Source organism: Polyodon spathula, chromosome 39, assembly GCF_017654505.1.
Source record: "Polyodon spathula isolate WHYD16114869_AA chromosome 39, ASM1765450v1, whole genome shotgun sequence".
Lineage (NCBI taxonomy): Eukaryota > Metazoa > Chordata > Actinopteri > Acipenseriformes > Polyodontidae > Polyodon > Polyodon spathula.
Window position 1 is genome coordinate 1,989,364 of NC_054572.1, and position 12,961 is coordinate 2,002,324.

Sequence of the window (12,961 nt, forward strand, 5' to 3'; positions counted from 1 at the left end):
GAGCAATAAGATGGGTACGAGGGCTGGAGAACTGCAGTGAGATAGAGGGAGAGAGATGAATTCGGCAGTGGCTATTCTGGCTTTTCTGAAGGGTCTCTTGACTCATTCAGGAGGCAGTTTGATGTAGTGCAGGTACCTCTGCTCAGTGTATCAATATCAAAACCAGGAGCACTCTGTTTCGCTCACACAGACAGCTATGGGGATGTGGGAGAGATTAAAGCCAGCCCATTGGCTCCTCTTATGTTCTAATGAGAACCGTGGAGGAGGGGCAGGGGCAGTCACAGTCCGGGAAGGCCTGAAAAGTCGCCATAAAAAGTGATAAATGAGAGGCTTTTTTTTGCAATGCCTGGAGGAGCCTGATCTCTGTTTTGTCGGGGTCATGAGGTTAACAGTCGGGAGATTTCGGGGGGAAGGGGGGGGGGGGGTTAGGCTCCAAGAGGAGATTCTGTTCTATATACCACGCTGTAATACTAACCAGTGTGAGTGTGTGGCCAGGAGCCAACAGCCTTTCATTCTGTTGACTTCTGTGCCATCACAAATAGGTTGAGGGTGACAGGAGGGGAGGGCATGAGGAGGGCATTGTTATCCGGGGGACTGAAAATAGTGTTGCAATTTTGTATTAAGGTGAGGAACCTTTTATTACTAACTGAAAGTGTTATTCAGACAAGGTAAACGCAAATGAGTGGCAGGCATAGTTGCACACAGCTGTGCCTCAGAAGCACAATTGCTGTAAAAAATACACAAAGAAATGCAATTGCGCTGGGTTTTTTTTATCCTTCTACTTTAAGTTCACAAACTCAATCAGTAAAGAACATGCTTTTATTTGGTACAGTAAGTGCTTCTGTTCCCTTCAGCTCTAGGGCATTGTCACAGAGCGGCCAAGTGGGCGGTGTCAGAACCAGGAAGGAATGAAATATGCAAAGACAGATGATGTGAAATGAAATGTTGGCGCTTGGTTGCGCTGGTTTATTGTAAATAAAAGGGTTTAAACAAACAGAAAACAACAGGACACAGCACTCTATGCCAAAATAAAAAGACAAACAAAAACGGACTCGTACTAAACAAAAACACGGTGAGCAGATACTTTGTTATTATTATTATTATTATTATTATTATACTTATTATTTCCTCCGTCTCCAATCCTGTTCTCCACTCACCGAACATCCAACCGCGAGTATGTGACAACGTGCATCTATGTATACTGTTGTGCTGGGATTCAATTACCAATTAATTATTCACTTGAATCCCAGCATGTGAATTAATAAAGTGCGATTCCCTGTGCTCACATATTACTACATTTTACTTGCACGTGAAGTGCTGTGCAATCCTCGTGCCTAAATACACATATACATTTTAAACACTCGTGTTACACAGACCCGTTTATATCCCGTGTAACAATGTCTATACACAAACATTTAAACACACCACACGCAACACATAATAGATAATATACACAGGGGAGGGAACTCTGTCACATATACCCCCCCTGTGCAAAGCACACATGGCCTCAATGGCCACCTCCCCCCTTAAGAGCCCAAAAGTCCCGCCCAAAGTCCTTGGCCAGGACCGGAGGCTTCCAGGGGCCCACAGGTCGTAATGCTGTCAGCCGCAATGCTGACAGCGGGGTAGCATTCTCCTGCCAGGGTAGTCCTAGCAGTGGAAAGGCTGCTTGGGGTGTGGTCTCCTGACCTTCCCCCTTCTTCGGCGCCGGCAGCTCCCCTTGGTGGGGCTTCAACCACAGTTCTTCCTGCAGGGAAGAAACTGCAGAGGGAGCAGGTCTGCGGACCTCCCCCATAGGCATCCATAATAATAGCAATATTGGTAACATTGTTATTAATAGCATTAATATTTATAAGACCATTCTAATGCCTCCGCTGAAGGCACTTTACTAAATTCTCACATGATAAAAAAATAAAACATCTAAATCTAATCGGCACAGTGCAGGTCGCTCGAACGGTGCAACGATTGCAAATACCAATTAATGGGATTGTGAATCGAAACTACTGGAATCTCAAGATAATGGCAATGGATTTATATTGTCCCAGTGCGGCTGGGTAGCCCTGGCCTCACAATAGTTTCAAATGTAAAAGTTTGGACTATTCACTCAGGTGCGCTTCTGGTGAGTAAAGACTTGGAGGCGCTTAAAAGCCAAATTGTTTATTTTGCAGTTGCGTTTCTTTTTGGTGTGGAGCACCTGTCTACTGCAGTTGGGTTTGACAGCACTCCACCTATACAAGGCACTGGGCTTTAATTCAGCGCTTTATTCTCTACAAAGCAAGGCGGCCAGGCCAGGCACAAATCATGCAGAGATAAAAGAAAGCAAGCGGCAGGAAGGGGATTGTCTTTTTAAACATTTGAATCTGGCAGCTTTTCAATTTCCCTGCAGCGCTCAGATAATGCATTTCTTTATTTTTCCTCTTTTAAACTCCACCTGAAATTTCAATTACCAGGCTCTTGAATTAAAGACGGAGGGATTAATTATGGAGCTTGCAAGGATCCCTTTGTTTGCACGGAGGAGAAGGCTCTGAATTTAGGAGATGAATGGGGGAGATTCACACCGAATTAAGAAGAGAAGCAAGAACAGATTTAGCTGTCGTTGGGCATCCTTCTCTGAATATCAATGAGGCACTTGTAGTAAATAACTCGACATGTAGTAAATCACTCCTAGAACAATTATGGAAAATACACTCTGAGTTTCAAGAAGTCAAAGAGGAAATAAATACTACAAGCTCAAAAGTCACAGGAGCTTTGTGTTAGTGTTACAATCTGGAATACTCCCAGTGGCATGTGGCAACACAAACTGTAAATATGCATGATCGAAGGTATTTCTTCCTAATCGAGTTTGTGTTTCAAGTCAGCATCCATTCTTGGTCCAGCATTCCACACATGTGCATTTAAACACTTAGTCATGATCAAGAACTTATTATAAAGTTTGATTAGAACTGCCTACACATGCCAGCTGATTTCCTATAGAATACCATATAGGATGATGTACAGTATACAGTGCTACCCCATTATAACTGTTACAGCGTGGAATCGGTTATAATCCGGTAAGTTTGTGGCTGCCATTTCCCCCATAATGCAGTGTGACTCGTGAACGTTGGGTGAACGTTCCAAATATACAGCATGAAGCATGACAGACAGCATAAAACGAAAAGCTTTCTCTGTTAAAATGAAACTCGATGCAGTAGATGACACTCAAGCAGCAGTTTGGAAAGATATAAATGTTGCAGAATCTACATTGCGTGGATCGCTGAAAGATGGAGAAAAACAAAGGTTTTCCTGATAAGAATGACTCCAGAGGGCTGCTCTAGGTTTCTGCAAATTGTGTGTGTGTGTCTCCTTCCTTCATTTTCCATGGTACGCTACAACATTGATTTGGCTTGTGGGCATTGTAAATCATTTCGGGAACAAAAATGCCAATATTCGTTATAAGGCGAAACACAAATAACCGGGTCTCCTAATTATGGAACCCGACAACCGCATTATAACAGGGTAGCACTGCAATCTGATCTTGAGTGAGTGAAAATCGTGTTTTACATAACATAGCATCCTATACTGCATTTAAAGAAGAACAAATAAACAGTACAGCCAGTTTTAATGTGATTTCTTTAAATTTGATATGGTACAATCTGATCAAAGTCATCTGATACAAACTGCCTCATGCCAATACATTTGAGAGCGAAATACAGTATATAAAAGTTTAATCTTTGGGAAGTGATGGGTGAAGTGGATGCTCCTGTTCTGTTGACAGCGCTAAGCTGGATCTTTTTCATCCTTTTGTTGGAATAAACATACATTCTCCCTTTAGATTTAAACACAAGAAGTTGTAGTTGGGTTCAGAAAAAGCCCACGCACTGGGACCATTAGGGAGTATTGTTCCTTTTATGATTATTGTATTTATTTGTTTTAACCTGCTGTGTTTCCAGCTAAAGACAGATCAGTCTCTTTGTCAAGGTTACAGGCAACAACTAGGGTGCCAGTTTGTCTATTTAGCATGGCTCTGATTGCTGGGTGAACGTTTTCATGGCACATTTCGCAATAGCTGTATACCCTGCACCAAACAATAAAGGGATATTCCGAGATTGTTCCATATCCCTTAATCATTTATTGAAATAATGCTCCACGCTCCTGTAGAGCATTCTGCTGAGAAGCAGGTATCAGATCTGGAGAGGTGCCAGGCGTTAGTAATATGCAAATATTGTCCATTACACATTACAGCATCCATCCATATATATATATATATATATATAGATAGATAGATAGATAGATAGATAGATATCTGGATGAAGGCTGTATTTTAATCCTGGGCCATTCAGAAAAAAAGGCATAATACCAGAGCACTGATTCCTCTAGAGAAAAAAACATACTTGAACTTTGACCCATTCGACTCCTCGAGACCATCACTTTCAACTCAAACACAAAATATCTCGTTTTCAATCACTCTACAACACCCACAGTACAGAAATGTTCATTAATGATCAACAAAGTTAGAATACATAAAAAAAAAAAAAAAAAAAGATGTAAAGCTGGTACATTCGTATCTCAGAGAAACGGATAACGACATTGAACACTGCAGCACTGAAACACTATGATTAAAAAAACCAAACTGTACTGCAGAACCTTGTCGTCTTTAATATTATCATCACAAGGGTATCCATGTATTATAAAAAATAATAGATGGGCCTCTTCAGTGAGTTACAAGAAAACAATTCCCTTTCGGGGTTTCTGTGACAGTTTATAAATGACTCGACTTCGCTCTCGTAATTGATGACGTCGCAGGAACCCTAGATGAAATTATTTTCCTGTAACCCTATGTGGGATAGGATGGGCTATATCAGGGATTTATACATGATGGGGTGCACAACAAGGGAGTTTTCCCCAATTCCGTTCTGGGATTGCAGGATTCAAACAGGAATATTTAGAAGCCCGGCTGCATGTTCGGATGGATGCAGGGATTTCTTGTTGTATCCCAAAATGATGCTTATAGACGTTTCTATCGCATTTGGGTCTGCATTGAAGCTGAACATCAGCAGCACAGAGAAATCCTTGCTCTATTACGGGCTCATTGTGGCGTGTGACTTGTGATTACCGCGGCGCGAAGGCTTTGAATTCACAAGACTGAATGCAAACCTGCAGATGTTTTTGCCTAATCCTCTCATTTGTTTACAGCCCGGGGGTCATGCAAATCCAGATAATCTGCCAGAGGATTGCCCTCACTCCCTGTTTGCAAGTCAGTTTCCGCAGCGGCTGCCTGGAAAATCAGTACACTTAAAATTAGGAAGAGGAACAGATCTCATGACAATGCTAAAAGAGTGCCATAAAGCCCCTTCTAAAAAGATGTGCAGATAAAGCGAATCCTGTTGCAAAGTGCGAGCTGTGCTGATCTTGGACACACGCGAGTCTTGGACTGCCCAGTGTTATTTAGGTAGGGTAGTCCAAGACTAGTGCTAATCAGCTGTGCATATGAATTAAAAAGGACAGTACTTCTACTGTTAAGCATGTAATTGATCTAAACATTAGCTATAGCGTTGATGATCTCTTTGCATTAAATCTACAGGAGTCAGATTGAGTGATTTCCAGTCACTGACATCTTCCCAACGAGCTTCCAACATGGACAGGTCCCTCAGTTATGATCAACCAATGAGTTTTCGAGTTCCTCTCCCTATCCAGGCTCTCATGGGTTAAAGGTCACTTGCTTGGCGAATAGAAACCCATTACCATTCCAAGATAATTAGAAGAAGAAAAAAAATCATGATGCCAATTTGTGAAAGTGCTCAGCTGTGAAATGCAAAACCGATGCATGCATTTCTTTTTCCAGTCCAGGTCTGTGCTTGTTTCTTTTTTTTTTTTCTTTCTGTTTCTTGCTGGCTGGCTAATGTTCAGGAGCCAGGAGGAAATGAGTTCCGGGGGTAGTGAGCTGAGGGAAATGGGAATTGTTCACACCTCTCTCCGACCCACGCCGTGCACGCAAAAGTAGAGAGGAGAAGAGAAACATTGCTGGCAATGTGGAATAGAAATTCAGCAAATGGCGTCAATTGGCCTGTTCTTTGCAGATTTTAATTGGGTTAAATTTGCAGTGGGAATAGCGCATAGAATTTGTGATGAATACAAGAGATTCTCTCATTTTGTTTTGTACATTGGGTGGTCGAAAAAAAAAATTGGTTGGTATGGTTCCGGGCACTGTGAGCCTTCGCTCGGGATTAGAAGCAGGGAGATGCAGCTTAAACAGAAGCCTTCCAGACTACAACGTGTCACTGCATTTCCAACAATGGGTCACAGCATACTACATGAGTATTACTATATATCAGAAATGTTTATGACTAATTGTTTTGTAAGCTTTTATAAATAAAGTTCACATATTCTAGCTGTGAGCAGTAATTGTTGGTTGTGCTCTGACGTTTTTCTGCTGTAGTTGTCGTCAGGTTATTTGCAGTTAGCTGACAACTCACCAGCGTGTGACGAAACTGGCTGGCAGCCCGCTGGCCTCTGGGCCAAGCTGTTTTCTGTATGGTGCAGGAAATTAACACAGCGGCAGGATGTGATTAATAAGGAGATCAACATTAGCTACTTTAACAGCCATCACATACTGTATTACCTATACACTCCTTCTGCAGCCACTGGCTTCAGCAGTCTTAAAGACTAGCCACAGTTACATTGAAGTGGCTATAGCCAAGAGATGCAGGCATGCCACGAATCTTTTCTGTGGTGGACTTCCATCCACTGCACGGGTCTCAAATGGGCAGTTTTGAAAGCAGCACATGTAATGGCTGACATGCATTTTAATTGGAACTGTGGAATTTGTAATCCAAGTGATGATTATTACTTTACTGGAGTTCAATATTGATTTTGGCAACATCTGATTGCTGCAAATTCATATGCATTTTGATAGAATTTCATCGGATTTCAGCGACATCTGAATAGCTCCTGTTATGTAGTTATTTTGTGGTTTTGCCAGTGGTACTGTATTGAATACTATGTTTTTTTTTTTTTTAAGGCAGGGGTGACAAAGGGGGTACCCCTTGTTCCCCACTGTGGCACCTGCTCTAATATACGATCCTTGTATTAACACTGTAATGGCATGACTGTGCTGTGAAGCGTGTGTGCTCTTTATCAAGGGAGAACCGTGTTCTTAATAGACAGAGGGATCTCTTTCAACAATGGACAGCTTGGAAAATCATGCTATCCTGACCTTTTAGGCGTCTTTACAAAACGCTAACCGCCATCTCCTTTGTGGAATGCAGGGTTTCCTAAGGGTTACCTCAGAAACTGGGGAGAATCTGAATTCCTGGGATTGTGCTGTCCACTTCGTTTACAACGCTCGAGTGCAGACAGGCTGACCTATTGTGAGATGAGGACAGCTGGAATTTTTCCCATGGACAATGCAGCTGCACCAGATGTGTTTGTCCGTCTTGTTTGAAAGTGATTAGGGGTGGAAAATAAGTAAGAAATGCAGCCATACAAACAGGTTCAGCTGCCCATAGTGACTGCAATACTAACTATCCCAGTAAGGCTCTGTGCCAGAGATGTCTATACTGCGGTTTAGCCTATAGGTCGTAACTCATCCCTTATCCCTCATCCGTGGTAGGGGAGCCAGCGAAAGAGAAGGGTAATATTTCCTCTTTAGTCTCCCAGGCCGGACTGACACATCTCCCTTATTATTGACACTCGGACAAATAGGAACAAATGCTGCTGTCAATACTCCCACAATGGTTATTGATGATGCTATTTAAAAAAAAACAAAAAACAAAAAAAAAGTGTTATCCAAAAGTAGCAGGTTTTTGTTTTCTACCCGTTAACACTTGAAATTGGTGCACTGCCGTGTCATTCTGGAATCTGTGAGGTCAGAGTTCAGGGGTCGGAGGTTAAAAGACTGAGTAAATAAAACACAAGGTCAGCTTCTTGACAGCAATGAATACGAGTCATGTGATTAAAGGACCCATCAACATAGAGGCTTTAGTAGAGGGCCAAGTGCCTGTTTTTTTGTTGCTGTGCATGCATGACTGAGTGCTGTGGGATGCAACCTTCAGAGTTCACTGGGAGGTTATGAAAATTAAATACATTGTTCCCCAACGTGCTACAACAGTTTCCGTGTTCTCCTAGATGTAAAGCTGTAATAATACATTTGGAATATGCATATTACTTTAATGATTGATCAGTACTGGACATGACACAGACAAGGCATTGAAGGTCCCAAGTCTATTTTGCATGTTCTGTTGCTTCATGTGCCTGGAATAATAACCGCTGACTTTGTAAATGTCAGAGGCTGTCTCGGAGAGCCCTGGGTTATGGGCATGGGAGCTAAATGTTTAAGGCCGGGCTGGAAGGAAGTCTTGGACTGGAGTAGCTGTCTGAGACGATACCTAATACTGTATAAGCTTCCTGTAGCATACATTTACCACATAGGCAGCCTTTTATAAGTGCTTGGCAGTGGAGTCTTTTGTTTAGAGTTGCACATTAAATGTTAGATATCTCATGCTTATTTGCTTTGCTAAACCCTTATGCCTCAGTGGATTTTGATATCCCCCTCTATTCAGTACAGCAAAGCTATTGCATGGGTCACGTCTCCTTTTTCAAAGTGTATTCACTATGTCAGTTTAGCTTTGTGATGACACCTCTCTGGGGAAAAAATCAGTGATTTCAGTTTTTGCGAATTTCACACATACATGATCGCGCAGATGCAGACCTTAGTCAAATCGAATAGCTTGCTGGGCCATTATCACAGGGTTATACTTCTCAACTCATCACTGCGAAAAAAAAAAAAATTACAATTTGGAAATTGAAAAGTTCCAGAATTCCTAGTCTAGGTTTGAATCCACAGAATGTGGAACACACTACTATCAGAAATGATGCGTCCTACAAAGGGTTCCAATTTTTGGTTTGGGACTTGTGTATTTATAAACGGTGTATTAAAAAATGATGTAGTTATATTTTGTCTTATTGATGGTGTGAGTCACTGGCCTCCTTTGTAAGCAGTATGTCTGTGTTGCTGACCCTTGACCCTGAGAGTTTTGAGTGTCTTCTTGCTGCCTCTGCCCATCTCTCGAGGGAGGTCGAGGGAGGGCACAGATAAATCCTATGCAAGCATGTGATGAAATCCACACTTTATAAATTTAAACAAAATGGTACAATCAAGAAAAATGGGTGAAGAAAGAATGTATGTTATTGGGAGATACACATTAGTTGCTAATATGAAAGCATAGTGCCAGTCTAGGTCTGGGTCAGGCAAGCAGGGTCATAGCAGGAGGTCAGGGGCCAGGGGTATCAGTAGGATGGGCTAGGGAGAAGAGATGCGTTTTGAGGGAGGAGTGGAAACTACACAGTGTGGGTGACTGTTTTATGATAAGTGGGAGTCTATTCCAGTGAAGGGGAGCAAGAAGGGAAAAGGAACGGAAACGGGATTGGGCACAGGGCGAGGGTGGGACAGAGAGGAACAATAGGGATTGGGAGTGTAAGGGACATGGAGGAACACAGTATGTACTGTATGTGCTGTAAACACTGGCGAGGGGGTTTATCGACTTGAACGCAGACTCACCCTCCTGTTAAAAATGAGCACTGTTAAAATGCCAAAAAAATCTGTCAAACCCAAGAATTAAGTGATGTGCCAAATCCTGTCGAGCTCTGTTCATTAGTGCAGCATAGCTGTCTACTGCCTGCCTGCCTGACTGCCTTGTCTCTTTGAGGATTAGCTGCCCCTTCAATTCACTCAAATTTATTTTAAAAGCTTTGGAATGCTCAGCACAGACTAAACAGTGCAGTGGCTCCTGTGTTATAAGAACATGTTTCATGGTGTTGCCATGGGGAATTTACAGTATCACTGTGTGTGTGTAATAAATATATATATATATATATATATATATATATATATATATATATATATATATATATATATATATATATATGTGTGTGTGTGTGTACTTGGAACAACAACATTTTAACCAACAACAATAACATTTGGGGCAGTCTGTAAAATCTGCCATCATTTTTCATTTCCCCAACCACTTAATGGAATTCTTTACCTGGTCCCCTAAGGTCTTTCTCCCTCAGCTAAAGAGTATTTATTGTCTGTGCCAGTTCACAGTGCAAGAGCAGCATCTATACATGCAGACGCACACAATAGTAGAGTCTGGAACTATGGAGCATCCATGGAATACATTGCATTCAATTCAAGTACGAAACCTGTTTTATCACTAAATACTTCAAAAGTAGCTTTGGCCTATCACAAGCGACACTGAAGTACCTTTGACCCAGGCTGTGCAGTGCAGTTCATCTGTAGTGTTCTTTTTAATCATACTCAGCACAGCTCAGAGCACTGAAACTCATTTGCCAGCAGGGCAGAGCCCCTGCTGTAGAGTCCTCCCTCCACAGCCTGATGAGCTGCCAGCACTGCATATGTTCTTCGTCTGAAATAAATGCACCGCAGTTGCATTTGTAAACAGTTTCCTGGGAGATGAGATTGCTTGCATGGTAATAATGTTGATGTTGTTCCGAAGAGCTGCATCGCAATTCTCTTTGTCACTGCAAATGCGTCCCCTTTGCTAAGAAGTACCCTCGGCTTGTAGTTCAAAGAGATGACTGTCCAGCTGCTCCACACAGCAGCAAGCATACGTTAAGCCAGCTCTGGAGAGACACTTCTCGGTTCAAACTCCATTCTCATCCCATTGTTCGTGCCTACAGTGCGAATGTGGAGTACTGTATATGGAAGGCTATGTGATCCATTTTGAGCCCAGATCTCCAGTGATGAAAAAGTGCACCATCTATCACAATACAAGAAACTGGCAACGCTCTCTCCAAGGAAAGGGTTAAAGGAGGCTGCTCCATTTTTATTTATTTTTTTATTAGTATTATTATTTCATGATAAATGATGGGGCAAGCCGAGTCGACAGTGCAGGGCTGTCTTCCAGTGAAAAATGAAGTAAACATAAAAAAAAAAATAATAATTTTAAATCTGAACCTCATGTTCAGCGGCATGTTTATGACAATGTCCCGCTGAACTGTTTCAGGTCTTTAAATTGAAGCACTGTTACTTTCTAAACATAGTGTTCTATCCTGTAGGAGGATTTTTTGACTGCCAGGGACAATAATACGTTGCCTGCTGCAGTACAAGCGCATTCATTTTGGCTTTTTTCCTCTTAACGAGGGAAAGATTTGGAAGGATATATCGAGGACGAAGCCAAAAAATGTTTTTTTTCCTATGCTCTGGCTGTAGCATATGCTGGAACAATAGCTATGTAAATTAGTGGATTCCTGGTTGTGTATAGTACAGTATTCTGCATATCAAATAAATTCCACTGCATCTGTGCACCTGACCAAGGTGGCGGCTTTGGTTTCTGTGGCCAGGGCTTGTCACGTTGGTTAACATTTTCATGTGTTGCACTGCACCATGTGGAACGGTGGAGAACAACCACCTAGTCTTATTTGTTTTTAAGACTTTAAACCAAACTCCCCGTTTTAATACAGCTGTCAACTCCAACCCCAAACCATCAGACTGTGTATCTGAAATATTTCAGTGCAATATAAAAATGACATTTTCTCCTTTTTATAACAGCACTATTAAAGTGTCCAATTCAATATTGTAATCTAATGTGATTTATCCCGTAATCCTTTTTGCCGCAAAGTTGTAAACTACAGTTGGGGCTGTATCAAGGATATAAAGGGTTAAACTGTTTTGAAACTGGTTTATAAAGTAAAATATAACAGGATAAGAGTTCCCTGTACAGTCAAGTGTTACAACAAGCTGAATTGTACCCATTTTTTGTTCTGCAAAATTCAATGGAATTCTGTGTTTCCCCTGGGACCCCCTACTGACCCAGTGTAGAAATCAGTATTCTAGCAGCCCCCCTTCGGCTAATCAAGACCCCCGCAGAGGCTGCTGAGACACCAGCAGCAATTAGAGTAGCGTGAAGTGTCGGAGTCTGTTGATTTTTACAGACTGTTTCTTTGCATTATTAACCCCTCACATCACAGGCTGCTTCAGGGACTGCTGTGTGCGTCTCTCAGGGGCCGCCTCTTCCCATATCACATGGGGGGGATAACTGCGTTCAATTAGAGAGAGCCACATTGACGTTTAAACTGCAGTTGATCTTAAACTGCCACTCTATACCCTAGCCCACCTAAACCAGTAGCGGGCTGTGAAATAGATAGATCTCTAAGAAAAAGAGAGAGATATCTAAGAAAAATGTTGATCAGTTGCAGAAATACAGTACAAGGGTGCACTGCAGTATTTACAAAGCATTGAATATGACTGGGGCAGCATGGGGGGGGGGGGGGTCTGTCTGTGTCGAGTTTGCATGTTCTCCCTGTGTTCACGTGGGTTTTTTTTGGGTACTCCGGTTTCCTCCCACAGTCCTAAAACATGCTGTTCAGGTTGATTGGTCACTCTAAGTTGCCCTGTGTGTGTGTGCGTGTGTGTGTGTGTGTGTGTGGTGCCCTGCAATGGACTGGCGTCCTGTCCAGGGTGTAGTCCTGCCTTGTGCCCTGTGTCAGCTTGGTTAGGCTCTGGCTTACTGCAACCCTGTAAAGGTTTAAGCAGTTAAAGATGATGGATGGATGGATGAATATGACTGGCATTCATGAGCACTTTCTCAACTTTATATTGAAATTCAATACTTTTCTGCTACCATAGTGAGGTAGGGAAGTAAAGCCACCTACAGATCTGTCTGTATGTAATACTGTATGTAAAAGCAGTGTTAATGGACACGTACACACCAGGCCTTACGTGGGTTGTAGATCCAAATGGATGGAAATGATTTCCCACAAAGCACTCTTCCATAAATATTTTCCAGAGAGTGCAAGTAGAGAGCTCAGCAGGCCCAGCTAGCAGGTGAATGAACTGTTTGCAGTTATATAACCATAGCGTTGCATGCAAACCGCAAGCATGATTATACCGCTTTCAAGCGCTCCCCCAGACTCCTGCTACCCTTTACTTTGCATTTCCATTCATAGACATTCACAGCAGGAT

At 42.2% G+C, this 12,961-nt stretch overlaps 1 protein-coding gene across 1 annotated transcript in view; it reads left to right on the forward strand.

Annotated features, from left to right (window-relative positions):
- Positions 1 to 12,961, forward strand: part of LOC121304735 (plexin-A2-like) — a 146,854-nt gene that overhangs the window by 61,805 nt on the left and 72,088 nt on the right. The window lies entirely within an intron of this gene.